Source organism: Budorcas taxicolor, chromosome 3, assembly GCF_023091745.1.
Source record: "Budorcas taxicolor isolate Tak-1 chromosome 3, Takin1.1, whole genome shotgun sequence".
Classification (NCBI taxonomy): domain Eukaryota; kingdom Metazoa; phylum Chordata; class Mammalia; order Artiodactyla; family Bovidae; genus Budorcas; species Budorcas taxicolor.
The window spans coordinates 20,228,862-20,244,321 of NC_068912.1; positions in this window are offsets into that span (position 1 = coordinate 20,228,862).

The window sequence follows — 15,460 nt, forward strand, 5'->3', positions numbered from 1 at the left end:
TTCTCCCCGCAGCTAGAGAGCCCGTGAAAAGCAATGATGACCCAGCACAGCCAAAAGTAAATAAATTTTTAAAATTAAAAATAAATTAGTTGGCATGGTGAGAAGCTAAATTGCTCCGTGAAATAGTTTCAAGAATTGTGTTCATAATGGGCAGAACTGTACGTTGGCAGAGAATTGTAAGTTGTTGTTGTTCAGTTGCTCAGTCATGTCTGACTCTTTGCAACCCCATGGGCTGCAGCACGCCAGTCTTCCCTGTCCTTCACCATCTCCTGGAGCTTGCTCAAACTCATGTCCATTGAGTCAGTGATGCCATCCAAGTAGCTGGTCCTCTGTTGTCCCCTGACGGCGGGAGATAAACTAATCTGGTAGCTGGAAAATGTGGGAAAATTGGTAGATATTTGTACCATTTTAAGATATATATCTCACTTATATATGTATTACATTCTTCATGTGTCATCCTTTCTACAGTGCTCTTTCAGAGCAAGGACACGTGTATTTTTGTGTTCCACATTTCAGTGGCTTATCACTAGGTGGTGCTAGTGGTAAAGAACCTGCCTGCTAACACAGGCAACATAGAGTCTTGGGTCTGATCCTTGGGTCAGGAAGATCCCCTGGAGGAGGGCATGGCAACCCACTCCAGTATTCTTGCCTGGACAGAGGAGCCTGGCGGGCTACAGTCCATGGGTTGCAGAGCTGGACACGACTGAAGCGACTTAGCACATATCACTCTACCTCTGTTAATATCCTTTTGGGCCTACTTCCAAAACATGTCTCAAATCCATTCCCTTTTCTTTACCCCTACGGCCACCATTGTGCTCTAGGCCATCAAATGCCAAACACCTGCAAATACTTTCTGATTTTCTGAAAACATTCTTATTCTCCTCCAAACAGCAAAGCAATCTTTAGTAAGTGTAATTAAATCAGTCTTCTGATTAAAATATTCCAGCTTCTTCCTACTGTCTTCAGTGCATTACCAAGGCTGTCCACGATTTTGTCTCACCTTGTTTCTTGCCACTCTTCCTTGTACATTTTTTACCCAGCAATGCTGGACTTGTCACAGTTCTATGAGTTTTGCATGATTCTCCTTTGCCTCCAGGATTTTTCCATTAACATTATCTTTGCATGACTCCTATCCTTCTATATTCAACTTTTAGGCCTTAGCTTAAATGTCAATTTCCTAGGGAGATATTCTAGTAACATTCACTATAGTTTATCTTGATTACTTTAATTTCTGTCTTTTCTGATAAAATAGTAATTCTACATGAGACTAAGGACCCTATATAATTTGTTTTTATCCTAAAAGTCTGGGCTATATTAGATGTTCAACAAGTATCTGTTCAATGAATGATTTAGTACAATACTTTGCAAAAGTGAGCATGTAAAAATGTTGGTTGAATGAATGAATGACTTTGAGAATGTGGCACTGAAAGGAGAAGACTGTTGCTGATCTTAAAAGAATAGTGGTAGCAGAGTGATAAAGAAGGAGTCCAGACTTTCATGGATTAAACAACAAAAGGCAGTGAGGAAATGAAGACACCAAGATTTTAAATCATTTATGAGGAGTTAAACTAGGAAAGAAAGAAGTAGAATAGCAGCTAAAAGCCTAATGCAGAATCAAACAAGGATTCCTTTTCAAAGGCAGAATAGAAAGGTATCAGGTAGGATGTGTTTGGTTGCAAGTGACAGAAAAGTCCACTTAAGTGAGATTAAACAATACATGAAATTTATTGACTTATGAGACTAAAGTCCAGAGTAAGGATAACTTTATAAGTAGGGCTTGATCCCGAGAGTGGAGGTGTTTTCATGGTTTTGCCTTTATGTATCTACCTTTCTTCTACGCTGGGGTTCCCTGATGGCTCAGCTGGTAAGGAATCTACCTGCAATGCAGGAGACCTAAGTTCGATCCCTGGGTTGGGAAGATTCCCTGGAGAAGGGAACAGGTACCCACTCCAGTATTCTGGCCTGGAGAATTCCAGGGCCAGAATATACAGTCCATGGGGTTGCAAAGAGTTGGGATACAACTGAGCGACTTTCACTTTCACTTTCATTGATTTTGTACCTGGACCAGCTTCCCTATGGTAGCAAGAATGGCTACAGAAAATCCGGACTTCACATATTCCCTCTTCATATTATCTCCTCCTCAATTCCAGAGGGAGAAAGAACAATTTTATATCAGTCAGGATTCTTCTTTGCAAGTAATGAAAACAGGGCCTCCTTTACTTAAGCAAGAGCTTCCCTGGTGGCTGAGATAGTAAAGAATCTGCCTGGAATGCAGGATACCCGGGTTCAATCCCTGGGTTGAGAAGATCCCCTGGAGAAGGAAATGGCAACCCACTCTAGTATTCTTGCCTGGAGAATCCCATGGACAGAGGAACCTTGTGGGCTGCAGTTCATGGGGTCGGGAAGTGTCAGACAGGACTGACCAACTTTCACTTACTTAAGAACAAAAGGTATTTATTATAAAGAGACCAGGTGACTTCCAGAATCAAGGAGAAGGAGAATTGGTTCCATAAAAAAGGGAGAAACCAAGGGAGGCCAGGCACTGGGAATCATAACCAAGGTCAGCACAGGAAAAGTCTAGTTAAGGCACCGTTGGCGCTGGACACTAGCCACCACCACCGGACACTGCTGTTGCTGAGGACTGCTGCTACTGTCATCGGATACTGCTGTCCCTGCCATGCCTGAATTATAAATTGTGTCATCTTTGTGTCACTTGATATTCCAGACCCTGGCTGGAGCATCCGACTGGTCAAGGCTGAGTCACGCACCAGCACCTTAGCCACCCTGGGGATAGGAGAGGGAATATTCATTATTTCTAGGCACTGTAGTAAAAATGAAGTTCTGTCTCTCATAGACTCACAGAAAGGAGCATTTCTCTCAAATAAGAAGGAGTTTTGGATGTTGAGCAGACACAAAATGCCAAACATTTATTTTTTGGTCTTGGTCCCAATCCATCTATATGCTGTTCCTAAGAGATTCACCTAAAATTTAAAGACATGGAAACACTGGAAGTAAAAGGTGTACGAGCTAAATACTCACCAAAATAAAACTGAGGTGCTGTATTAATATCAGACAAAATAGACCTTAAGACAAGAAGCATTATTAGGGATACAGAGGATTAACAGATTATAATGAAGAGCGAAATTCAGTAGGAAGATGTTAGAGTTCTAAATTGTATGTACCTAATAAAATAGTCTCAGGATAAATAAACAATAGGACTACAGGGAGAAACTGATAAAAATTGCCATTATAGTGGATAATCAAAATATTCTTCTCAATCACTGATAGGTCAGCTAGACAGAAATTGGTGAAATACAGAATATTTGCTTGATATGGTGAACAAGCTTGATTCATAGAACATGCATCCAACACTTAGCAAATTCGTACTTTTCCGTATATTTTAAAATCTCATTTGAGTTGGTTGGGTTTGAGGTTTAATTTTTGGTCATGTGAAACTAAAAATATCCTAATTCCATTTATTAAATCCCTTTCGCCGAAAATAGCTAGAATGGTTTCTGGTCTCTGCAAATAAGCCTTGATGTATATAGATATCAAGCTGAGTTTATCCCAGAAGTAGAAACATGCTATGTATATAAGCCATATGAATACCACAGTTGTTGCAGCAAAAGCATTTGATAAATTTCAATACTAAAAAAACACCTACATTAATATTCTTAGCAAAATAGGGGTAGAAAAGAATACTTTTAACCCAATTAAGGGTATTAACAAAAAAATGTAGAGCAAACATCCAGATAATGGTGAAAAGTTGAAATATTTTCCTCATAAAATCAGGAATAAGACAAAGAGGTTCATTACCTTCAATTTATTCAACATCATTCTGGAGGTTCTAATCAGTGCAGTAAAATAAGATAAAGAAAGAAAAAAACAAGGATTTAAAAAGAAGAAACAAAAATATTCATTATTCACTGATATTATTTCCTACAGAATAGTCTACAGAAAATATGAGAAATAAGTAGTTTAGCAAGGTGTATGGATGAGATACACAAGTCAGTTACATATGTAAATGCCAGTAACAAACAATAAGCAAATGTAATTTTTAAAAGACCATTTAATTTTAAAAGGGTCATTGGGAACTCCTTAGTGGTCCAGTAGTTAAGACTCAGATCTTTCCCTGCTGTGGTCCTGGTTCAATCACTGGTCAGAGAAGTAAGATCCTGCAAGCCATGAGGCAACACCAAAAAAAAAAGGGGGGGCATTATTTACAGTAGCATAAAAATATATAACAAACCTAGATAGCATATTAAAAATCTGAGACAACACTTTACTGACAAAGTTTCGTATAGTTAAAGGTATGGTTTTTCCACTAGTCATGTATGGATGTAAGAATTGGGCCATAAAGAAGGCTGAGCACCAAAGAATTGATGATTTTGAACTGGTGTTGGAGAAGACTTTTAAGAGTCCCTTGGACTGCAAGGAAATCAAACCAGTCACTCTTAAAGGATATAACCCTGAATATTCACTGGAAGGACTGATGCTGAAGTTGAAGCTCCAATACTTTGGCCACCTGATGCGAAGAGTCAATTCACTGGGAAAGACCCTGATGTTGGGAAAGACTGAAGGCAAGAGGAGAAGCAGGCAACAGAGGATAAGATGGTTGGATGGCATCACTGACTCAGTGGACACATGAGTTTGAGGAATCTCAGGGAGATAGTGAGGGACGGGTAAGTCTGGCATGCTGCAGTTCTTGGGGCTGCAAAGAGTTGGACACAACATAGTAACTGAACAAAGTGAATAGAGAGATACCCGATATTTATGAATTTCACATGATTAAGTTGTTAATTCTCCTCAAATTTACTTATAGAGGCCATATAACTCCAACAAAATTCCATCAAGGTTTTTGAGAAAACTGACAAACTGTTTTTCTTAAGTGTACATGGGAGCTCACAGGTACAAGAATTAGAAAGGCATTCTGAAGAGAAAGAATATGGTGGAGAGATTCCCCATATCAGTTATTAAGGTTTATTACAGAGCTATAGTATTTTTGACAGAGGGATATATGTGCAGGTATAGATAATAGACTGTTTGAAGAGACTAGAAAGCCCAGAAACAAACTGCACATTTAGGGATACTTGACTTATAGTGGAATGTGCACTGTTGACAGAAAAAGAATGGCCTGTTTAATAATGGATACTGGAAAATAAGATATCCATTAAAAAAAACCCACATCTATAGTTAAATGTCAAGTGAAGTGAAGTTGCTCAGTAGTGTCAGACTCTTTGTGACCCCGTGGACGGTAGCCCGCCAGGCTCCTCTGTCCATGGGATTCTCCAGGCAAGAATACTGGAGTGGGCTGCCATTTCCTTCTCCAGGGGATCTTCCCAACCCAGGGATTGAACCCAGGTCTCCCGCATGGCAGGCAGATGCTTTAACCTCTGAGCCAGATGTCAAGAGCAAACTTAAAAACCGTTAGGACTTCCTTGGTGGTACACTGGATAAGAATCCATCAGCCAGTGCAGGGGCCATGAGTTCAGTCCCTGGTCTGGGAAGGTTCTACATGTGGTGGAGCAACTGCGCTCACGGGCCACGCTACTGAAGCCTGTGTGTCTAGAGCCTGTGCTCTGCAACAAGAGGAACTGCTGCAGCGAGCAGCCCGCATACTGCAACCAGAGAGTAATCCCTGCTTGCTGCAGTTAGAGGAAGTCCAAGCACAGCAGCAGCTTAAAGTAAGACGCGTTCTTAACAACATCAACAACAACAAAAACCTTTGGAAGAAAATATAGACTGTTTTTATGATCTCAGGTTAGGAAAAGATCTCTTAAACAAGACACAAATAGTACAACATATATTTTAAAAAATGCTTGAGTTTAACTTTAAGAACTCCTGATCAGTTCAGACACCATAAAGTAAGTAAAAATACAAACCACACCACAAATTTGGAGAAACATATTTCTAAAAAAGGGTTAGTATCCAAGTTAGCAAACTAAATCCTCCAACTGAATAAGTAAAGGACAAATAACTCAAGAGGAAAATTAGCAAAAGACATGAACTGGCATTAAAAAAAAAGAAACATGAAAGGTAAAAAGTACATGAAAAGGTGTTCAATTTCACTAGTAATCATTGACATTATTTTTTTATTCACTAGATTGGTAGACATTAAGAAGTCTGATAATACAAAGTGTTGGCAAGGATATAACTCATTCAAAGTTCTTATACACCCCCCATCAGTAACATCAGAGTATAGATTGATAAAAATCCCCTGTAGAAAATCATTTAGCATTATCTAGTAAAGTTGAATGTACATATTCACTACAACCCAACTCCCAAGTCCACTCCTGTGTATATAGCAGGAAAATTAAAAGAAGATTGCTCCTGCAGTATTGTACACAAAAGCAAAAGTTGAACAGCTTGAATGACCACAGCCTGGAGAATTATCACATAAATCGTGGCATAGTCACAGTAAATACTATAAGGCTGTGAGAAAAATGAGTGAACAAACTAGAGTTGCATTCAATAACATGGGTGACTCTTAGAAATGTATTAGTGAGTGATAGAAGCAAATTACAGAAAGCAGCATACATTATGGAGAAGGCAATGGCACCCCACTCCAGTACTCTTGCCTGAAAAGTCCCATGGACAGAGGAGCCTGGTAGGCTGCAGTCCATGGGGTTGTGAAGAGTTGGATACGACTAAGCGACTTCACTTTCACTTTTCACTTTCATGCATTGGAGAAAGAAATGGCACCCCACTCCAGTATTCTTGCCTGGAGAATCCCAGGGACAGGGGAGCCTAGTGGGCTGCCATCTATGGGGTCACACAGAGTCGGACACGACTTAAGCGACTTAGCAGCAGCAGCAGCAGCAGCATACATTATTATATTATTTTTATAAATCTCAAAACAAAGCACTTTTTACACTAACAATACACTATTTAGGGATGCACACATATGTGATAAACTTACTTCTGAAAAAACGAAGGAGGGAATTCCCCGGCAGTCCAGTGGTTAGGAGTAGGTGCTTTCACTGTCTCTGACCGGGCATGTGGCCAAAAAAAGAAAAGGAAAAAGCCAAGGAGTGAGTGATATAGATTCATGGTAATGATTACTTCTGGGAGGGAGGCAGGCAGATGATCTAAAGGAAAGAACACTCAAGTAAATGCATTGGGATGGTTCAGTTATTATTGTATTTCATGACTAAAATATATTACATGTCTTCTTTTCAATGTATCAAGTACTATACACATTTTTGAGAAGTGGTGGGTTAAAGTATTTGGTTTGACTATCTTGCACTGCAAATATGCTACCAGAAATCAAAAAGTTCTGGATTTTCCTGGTGGTGCAGTAGTTAAGAATCAGCCTGCCACTGTAGGGGACATGCATTTGATCTCTGGTCTGGAAGGTTCCACAAGCTGTGGAGCAACCAAGACCATGTGCCACAACTACTGAGCCCCTGTGCTGCAGCTACTGAAACCCCAGCATCTGGAGCCTGTGCTCCACGAGAGAAGCCGCCACAATGAGAAGCCTGTGCACCACCGCGAAGACTAGCCCCTGCTCACTGCAACTAGAAACACTTCACGTGCAGCAACAGAGACCCAGCACAGACAAAAATAAATAAATTTAAAAAAAAAAGAAACAAAAAGTTCTTTGGGATCCAGCACCAGAGATCACTATGTGTTTGTGAGGGTGTCCTCTGAAGAGCCAAAAAGGGAACAGTTTAGAGAGAGCTCATTAGAAACGGTTGATTGTCCGTACAGTTCTTGGTTTTGGAAGGGCAAAGGGTGTTCCTTCTAGATAAGTCAACCCCCAGTGAGAACAATTCAATGGCGATCATGAAATATAATGTGGTACTGGAGAACATGGGTTCTGCAGTCAGTCCATCTGGGTTTGGATCCTGGCTCTAACAAAGCTTGGTGATCCTAAGCAAGTTACTTAAATTTTCAGAACCTCGGTTTCTTTATCTGTAAAATGGGGATAATAATACAATAACCCTATGATGTAGATGCTAAGATTAAATAAATATGTAGAAGATAGTACAGTGCCTGGCACATAAGAACTACTATGTGAGTGTTTACCATTATTACCCTCCCTGGATTTACCATGTTCCTCATTTCTTGCACCTTTTCTCTTGCTATGGAGTATCTGGAAGTCATTGCTGTTTTAATTTTTCACTTAAGTGGAGTTATACAGCAAGTTTTTCCCATATTACAGTTGTACAGTAGTGATAGTGTGTAACATCAACAGAAAGGGGAGGCTAAGAAGGTCTGCACTTCAAAGCACTGACAACTAACTACTCAGGGTCATATACAGTTCATTTGGTGCTGAGAATGTAATAGATGTTCAGTGTATTATATGACTTGAAGAAAGGATTCCAATTTAAGCTTAGGCTGTGTGTTTCACAGAAATTAAGTGTCAAAACAAGCCTTTATGATGATTGGAAATGTGTCTTCCAGCCCCCTGGGTTATTTTTAACTTGAGACTTTCCTGGTGAAAAATTCATTCTAAGGGAAGAGCTAGTCTAGGTTCTGAGTTCAGCTAGAGTCAGAGAAGGGGTAAGATTCTGACAATACAATCTCTAAGAGGCAGTGTGTTTTGACACTGAGTTCACGCAAATGTCAGTCCAAGGATATGGGAGAGTCAAGAACTTCTTTATCATTGCTCTTGTTACTTTATTTTATCTACAGACTTGTGTGCTTTGGGAACTAGAGATTACAAACAGGTCCCTCTCTACTACTATACAAACTCTATTAACTTTCAATTTAACTTCAACTCATCCTTTACTATTTAACAAATAAAGCACAAAAACTAGGACCCCTAGGCATAAAAAGATTTCTGTCTTTAGAAAACTTACAGTCTGATATGGGAGATAAGACATATCCATACAATTATGACAGGTATGAAATGATAAACACCAAAACAAAAAGTAGCAGGTCTCTCTGAAATTGTCTGCCTGACCCTTCCCCTCCTGTCCACTCATATGGCTATTAGGGGAGCTACCGTGCTCTGACACGGCCTCATCATGCTGGCTGCCTCAGTTCAGTGGTTGGGGGTAAGCATCCCAGCTGGGCCAAAGCTCTTCTCTTGAATTTTTGTAACTGGAATGGGAAATGCGTCCTGGCATTTACCAGCTATTTAATATGTACTTGCTGATAATTGAGTTGTAGTGAGAAGACCAATTTTATTGTATCTTTAGTACCTTGCCAGTGTCTTTATCCATTTGTATATACCTCAGATGTCATTTTCTAGATATATTTCTTTAATGTCATATACCTTCTCTTTAATGTTATATATCTTCTCTTTATTCATCAAAAAGGCCATATTCTCTAAAAAGAAATCCATATTATTTTACTCTGGTACTTAAATATCTCACTAGACCCTTTACAGTCTGGATGGTTTATTAATTTGCCAACTTCTCCTCTCAACAGCATTTCAAGAGACTTGTGTCTTTCCTATCATGTTCTCCTTATCACAGGTTCCTAGCTATGATTTTATATACTGTATAAACCATCTCCATTTTATAAAGTTAATGAGAAAAATAAACAAAAATATATACTTCTTGAATGTAAAGAAATCATTCCAAGGTAATCTGCTGATAAAATAATCCAAAGGGAAGAGTCAGGAAAATTTTACTGAAGAGACAAATACCTGTATTGAATTGAGGCCTGAGAATGAGTAGCCCCTGCTGGTTCAGACAGTAAAGAATCTGACTGCAATAAAGGAAACTCAGGTTTGATTACTGGGTCCGGAAGATCCCCTGGAACAGGTAATGGCAACCTGCACCAGTATTCTTGCCTGGGAAATCCCATGGACAGATGAGCCTGGTGGGCTACAGTCCATGTGGTCATGGGCTCACAGAGAGTTGGACAAAGCTGAGCAACACACCCTTTTCAAGCTGATAAAGGTGCAGAAGGGGAGAAGCAGGGAAGGAGAAGAGAGGACAGCATAGTATGTTTGAGAAACAGTAAATATGCAGTAAGTGCTTGAGATATATTCTCCCACTGAATAAGCAGCCTAGGCAAGTTCACCTGGGCCCTTGTATGGCACATTAAAGACTCTGGATTCAGCTTTGCAATCAGCGGGGAGTCATCAAAAAGCTTTTAAGCATGGAAATTACACCATTCGATGGTTGTTGTAGAAATATTAGACTGGCAGGAAGATGGAGGGTGCATGAGAGCAATTAACCTAAAGTCTTTCATTAATATGAACTTCTAGAGGGCAAAAATCTGAAAGTTTTGTTTTTTTGTGTGATTTCTCACAGCATTGATTAGCATAGTGCCCACACCCAGGTGGTGCTAATGGTAAGGAATCTGTCTGCCAATGCAGGAGACGTAAGAAACATGGGTTTGATCCCTGGATTGGGAAGACCCCGGGAGAAGGGAATGGCAACCTACTCCAGTATTCTTGCCTGGAAAATTCCAGGCAAGAATGGACAGAGAAGCCTGGCAGGCTATAGTCCATGGGGTTGCAAAGAGTCGGACATGACTGAAGTGACTTGGCATGCACACACCACACCTACAAGGAAATATTTGTTAACATGGAGACTCCAGTGTCAGAAGAACACTCTGCTTCTCTTGGGTGAAGAGAATGGATAGGGTGACATATGTCTGGTTAACAAACTCAGCTAGGGTAAGATTAGTCATAGAAATCTTTCTACAAGTGATGACCAGGCTCAATTTGGAGTAAGGAAGGTACACTCCCAGTGAAGGAACAGTGATAGAGACAAGGAAACATGGGAACTTTTGTGGAACTACTGTTTATTTCAGTATGGTAGAGATCACAATACATAAAAATAAAAGGTATAAAGTTGTAGAATCTCACAGTTGGAACCTTTAAAAGTAACCTTGTTGCATTAGCCTTCTAGTCATTCTTGCAAAGCCCCTGGGAGTAGGGTGAATTTAAAGGTACTGGTGTGGCATGCTCAGGAAGCAGAAATATGGGACTGAAGTTCAAGGGTAAAGAAGAGCAAGATCTTTTGAGTTAAGAGTCACCCAAGGATAGCACTGTTGAAATCATAGGAGTAGATGAGATGGTCGAAGGAGAATTAGAAATAAGGGAATGTTAGCATTTATGGTGGAGGAAAGAGGTCAAGGAACCACAGATGGAATAGTTACAAGTAGAACTTGTAATAGTTACAAGAGATGAGAGAATTTCGGGCAGAGGACAGTTTGCAAACAACCTTGTGTGCTTCAGAGAGATGGAAAATCTTCAATATTTGGAAATTGGAAAACATTATCTTGGATTCTCCTTCTCCTTTAATTGAATCTGAATTCCTGAACTTTGAATCAAAGGTCTCTTCAAACTTCTCACTCATAGCTGCCATATTCCAATAAGTGAATTTTGCTTCTGTTAGGCTTATATCTTTCCTCTCTCTCCCTTACAAAGTAAAATACGGACTTCCCTGCTGGTCCAGTGGTTGAGAATCTGTCTGCCAACACACAGGACACAGGTTCAATACCTGATCTGGAAAGATTACACGTCGAGGGCGACTGAGCTTGGCACCACAACTACTGAAGCTCCCGTGCCCTACAGCCTGAGCTCGGCAACAAGAGAAGCCGTCCCAGTGAGAAGCTGGCATACCGCAACTAGAGAAAGCCCACGAGCAGCGGTGAAGACCCAGTGAAGACAAAAAAAAGTAAAATACAGTCTTGCTGAAAAGAGAAAAGAAATAGGACGATAATGTTTTGGTTCTTGGGTCTTATTTTCAGATGTAAGGATCTGATCCAGGTTTTATAGGGCCTGAAGTTTATACAAATTGGATATCTGTCGTTAAGAAAAGAACGTGGTTGTTTAGCCACTGGTGCCGACTGTGTTAAGTCGCTTCAGTCGTGTTCAATTCTTTGCGACCCTGGACTGTAGCCTACCAGGCTCCTCTGTCTGTGGGATTCTCCAGGCAAGAATACTGCAGTGGGTAGCCATTCTCTTCTCCAGGGGATCTTCCCAACACATGAAACCTACGTCTCTTATATCTCCTGCACTGGCAGGTGGATTCTTTACCACTAGCGCCACCTGGGAAGCCCTGTTTGGTCACTACAAGATTTTTAATACAAAATTAGGTTTAAAGTTTTTAGAATGGAAAAAAAAAATCACAAGAAATTATTGGAGACATATTTTGGAGACTTAGTTTCCACAGGGCTTCCCAGGTGGCGCTGGTGGTAAAGAACCCGCCTGCCGATGCAGGAGACATAACAGATACGGGCTCCATTCCTGGGTCGGGAAGATCCCCTGGAGGAGGGCATGTCACCACACTCCAGTATTCTGGCCTGGAGAATCTCCACGGACAGAGGAGCCTGATGGGGTACAGTCCACAGGGTCGCACAGAGTTGGACACGACTGAAGCAACTTAGCACCGCATTCATTCTTCTGAAATCTCTTGGATAAGATAGCTTTCTTGACAAATATAAATGGCAGATAAAATTCAAAATCTGTTTTCCAGAGAGAAGACCTGCCCTAGAATCTTTTACAGTGGCTCTTAAGGTTTCTGTTTTGTTTGAGTTGAATAGTAGCACTGCTCCCTAGATTAGGGAAAAAGAGGGCATGAATTTACTGGCTTGTGTAAAATTAGGTCCTGCTAAAGTAGGAAAGAGAACTTATTTACAAATCCGTAGCAATGTCAGTTCCTCTTTCACTTAACACTTTCCAGAAAGATCAATCACCATTTCCTTCCCTTGGGTTCTCTTCTCAAGTCACTTAATTTTTCCCATCTGTAGTGCCGCATGTTTCTTAAAAGAAAAAAAAACAAACAAACCACAACTAAATGTAAAAAGACCCAGATTTTTTCCCAGCCGTAAGTTTAGTCTGAAAGGAAAGGTGATTGTGAAGAAATACAATAAGGAAGCTTTCTTACTATAATCTCTAAAATCAAAGACATCCTCTAGTTAATAGGACTAATAGAGGACCCTCTCCAAATAAGACTATCCCCAAGATATTCCCTTTAAGATATGTTTCACTGTTCAAATGAAGCACTAATGAAAAAAAAAACAACAACTCTTTATTTCCCCAGTGTTCCCCAAGCTTGCAGAAAAGTGTTATTAAACTCAGAAGAATTGTTGGAATTATTCCCATAAAAACTTTACCAGGAAGGGCCATATGGGTATTTATTTACCTTTTGAGAGAGTGATATCCAAGGCTGGATGTTGGCAGGGCAGTCTCCTCCTACTCAAGCACATCTCTTGGCAGCCTCTCCTCTTTTCATCAACCCCTTCTTTAAAAAGGAGAGTGGTTGTGGCTCTCTCCCCTTCCCCACTCCCACACTGAACTCAGAAGCTTCATGAATAGTTCAACTAAAACATGATCAAGTTTCAGACACTCCCATAGTGAGTGAGAAAATGATCCCACTAGATTAAATTGGAACCTAGATCAGTAGAAGTATATTTCCACAACTCTGCTAGGGCTGGGGCAGCCAAGGTTAATAGCTCAAGTAGTATCGGCTAAGTCAGATCATGTGGGTGGTAGAGGCAGAGTCAGTAGCCAGCTTTTTTGGTCTGTGCAATGATTCTCTGCATTAGTAGTATCACCCAATAAATTGTTAGAAATGCCAATTCTTGAATCCCCATTCCAGCCTTAATAAATCAGGAACTTTGGAGGTGCTGGCACCTTTTTTCTTTTTTTAATCTTTATTTATTTGGTTGCTTCGGTTGTTAGTTGCAGCATGCAGGCTTAGTTACCCCCAAGGTATGTGAGATCTTAGTTCCCTGACCAGGGACTGAACTCATATCCCTTGCATTGCAAGACAGATTCTTAACCACTGGACCACCGGGGAAGTCCTGGCACCTATGTCTTAACCAGTTTTTCTAGGTGACTGTGATGTATGCTCAAGTTTGAGAATTACTTGCCAACAAGATAGGGCTTCCCTGGTGGCTCAGATGGTAACGAATCTGCCTGCAATGCAGGAGACCTGGGTCAGATCCCTGGGGTTGGGAAGATTCCTTGGAGAAGGGAATGGCAAACCAGTCCAGCATTCTTGCCTGGAAAATTCCATGGACAGAGGAGCGTGGTGGGCTACAATACATGGTATTGCAAAGAGTTGGACACAACTGAGTGACTTTAACTCACTCACTCACTGCCAACAAGATCAGTGAATCTCTAAAACCTCCCCTTTTCTTCAGAAAGAATTTTCTTAGGATGTTTGGATCAGAAAAGTAAAAAACTATTTAATTTAGCATTAATTATTACATTGTTGTTTTGTTGCTAAGTTGTGTCTGACTCTTCTGTGACCCCATGGACTGTAGCCTGCCAGACTCCTCTGTCCATGGGGCTTTCCAGGCAAGAAAGCTAGAGTAGGTTGCCATTTCCCACTCCAAGGGATCTTCCAGCTCCCCCATTGCAGGTGGATTCTTTAACCCTGAGCCACCAGGGAAGTTATTACACATGAACATATACTTCATGCAAAATTTAGCAATAGTTCCTCTAAGGTTTTATTTGGTTCCATTAAAAAAATCTTGTATAGGATGTGTACGTTCAATTTCTTTGTTTACCATAATTTATTATTATTTATAAAATAATGATTTTATGCTTTTTCATTTAGCAATAAATTTGAACATCTTTCCATTTTAATGCATATAAATCCACATCATTTTTTAAGATGGCTACTGAGCACCCAAGTTCTCCGTTACAGAAATACCTGAAGTGGGCATTTGAGTTGTTTCTAATTTCTTATTATTACACCAACATTGCATTGGATACCCTTGTACATATTTCTCTGGGTACTTGTAGAAATGTTTTGTGGGATAAATTCCTCAAAATATTGGAAATATAAATGCTGTGTTACAGGATATTAACATTTAGAATGTTATTCAGTTCAGTTCAGTCGCTCAGCTGTGTCCGACTCTTTGTGACCCCATGAATCGCAGCACGCCAGGCCTCCCTGTCCATCACCAACTCCCGGAGTTCACTCAAACTCACGTGCATCGAGTCAGTGATGCCATCCAGCCATTTCATCCTCTGTTGTCCCCTTCTCCTCCTGCCCCCATCCCCTCCTAGCATCAGAGTCTTTTCCAATGATTCAACTCTTCGCATGAGGTGGCCAAAGTACTGGAGTTTCAGCTTTAGCATCATTCCGTCCAAAGAAATCCCAGGGCTGATCTCCTTCAGAATGGACTGGTTGGATCTCCTTGCAGTCCAAGGGACTCTCAAGAGTCTTCTCCAACACCACAGTTCAAAAGCATCAATTCTTCGGCACTCAGCCTTCTTCACAGTCCAACTCTCACATCCATACATGACCACAGGAAAAACCATAGCCTTGACTAGACGAATCTTTGTTGGCAAAGTAATGTCTCTGCTTTTGAATACACTATCTAGGTTGGTCATAACTTTTCTTCCAAGGAGTAAGCGTCTTTTAATTTCATGGCTGCAATCACTGCAAAATCTGCAGCGATTTTGGAGCCCCTAAAAATAAAGTCTGACACTGTTTCCACTGTTTCCCCATCTATTTCCCATGAGGTGATGGGACCGGATGCCGTGATCTTAGTTTTCTGAATGTTGAGCTTTAAGCCAACTTTTTCACTCTCC